The sequence below is a fragment of the Arachis stenosperma genome, chromosome 2, assembly GCF_014773155.1.
Source record: "Arachis stenosperma cultivar V10309 chromosome 2, arast.V10309.gnm1.PFL2, whole genome shotgun sequence".
Lineage (NCBI taxonomy): Eukaryota > Viridiplantae > Streptophyta > Magnoliopsida > Fabales > Fabaceae > Arachis > Arachis stenosperma.
The window spans coordinates 45,778,919-45,780,689 of record NC_080378.1 but is presented as its reverse complement, the minus strand read 5'-3'; positions in this window follow the sequence as shown (position 1 = coordinate 45,780,689).

The following is a 1,771-nucleotide window of genomic DNA, read 5'->3' as shown; positions in this document are numbered from 1 at the left end:
CTTTTAAAACGTGCCAGTATGTGTGCTTTGGGTACTCTTTAAAAGCGTACCGATAGGTGAAGATATGGCTACACTTTTTGAACGTGCCAATAGGATAAACGTATGAAGATATGGGTACGCTCAAAAAACGTGCCAATAGATGAGGATATGGGTACGCTTTTAAAGCGTGCCGGATGCCAAGTTATGGCCACACTTTTTAAGTGTGCTTGTTGCCCAAAATTAAGGTATAGCCACCCTTTTTAAGCGTGCCTATAAGTTTGGTCAGATTTTTTTTTTATTAATCTTCCTAATATTTCTTGCAAAATTCATATATAATTTTAAAATTATAGACCAAAATAAAATTATATATATTGAACTAATCCAACAAATATAAACTTTCCCATAAAAAAGACATACATATAAAATTGTCACCATAAAAGTAGGTTTTGATGACAAAGTACCAAAAAATAAAGTCATAACAAGTAAATAAGAATTGTCATTCCAACAAGTGTCACATATCTACTTCTTTTATATACTTAGTAACAAAATATCAAATTTTATGAGTAGTGTGATCATCCATTATGAGCTCCATTGTTTTTATCACTGCCCTGCAGAATTTTAAATAATCTTGTGTTAGTACATGTTATAAAAGCGACTTCAATTAAGTCCAACAAATCCAATTCCAAATCCAAATTTATTAAACATGAAAATGGCAAAGCAACTTTAATTAGGTCCCACAATCATATTCAGCCATTAGAACAAAAAACACATCAAACATAAAAGCAAATAGTCCCCTATACATGGTCACAAAAGGAGCTGTTCACACAGTTTCAAATTATTGGAGCAGAGGAACAAACATTTACATGAGTAAAAAATTTTCAGAACTCTGGTTACATTTTGTTTTTTATTATTATCCATTAGCAGATTTGGTGTGTGGAGTCAAAATTAACTAAGTTAGAAATGGAAGAGGCAAGGAATAACAAGCAATTCGGAAGAGGAGAGATTGTGTAAAGTTGACTCGCAGGTGACAAGTAATTAAAAACTAAAAAGAATGCTACAATTCACAAGTGCATCATTATCATGCAATTGGTTTAGCTGAATGGTAAGCAACCCATCTGTAACTAAAATTCATATTCCTTTTCCCTAGTTAATGCTACACTACCTCTGGATAGTAGTAATTAAAATTAAATGACAAGAAAGAAAGGGGAGAAACTGAAGAAGAGAAAATGACAAAGGAGAATATATGGTCAAAACTCAAAACAAAAAAAGGGTCGTGGGCATGTCAAAGCACTTTATTCCCAACCGCGATCAACGGCTTCCGCCAAAAATGAGATTAAATTGCCAAATCTCTTTCTTTCACACACCCTCTATCTCAATTCTCAATTCTCAATTCTCAATCAACTGTAATTCAATAATTCAGCCAGCAACATAAATTCTCAATCAACAATAATCAACAGTTCTCAATTCTCAATTCAGCCAGCATAAATTCTCAATTCTCAATTCTCAATTCAGCCAGCAACATAAATTCTCAATCAACAATAATCAACAATTCTCAATTCTCAATTCTCAATTCTCAATCAATTGTAATTCAATAATTCAGCCAGCAACATAAATTCTCAATCAACAATAATCAACAGTTCTCAATTCTCAATTCAGCCAGCATAAATTCTCAATCAACAAAAATCAATAATTCTCAATTCTCAATTCTCAATTCAGCCAGCAACATAAATTCTCAATCAACAATAATCAACAATTCTCAATTCTCAATTCTCAATTCAGCCAGCAACATAAA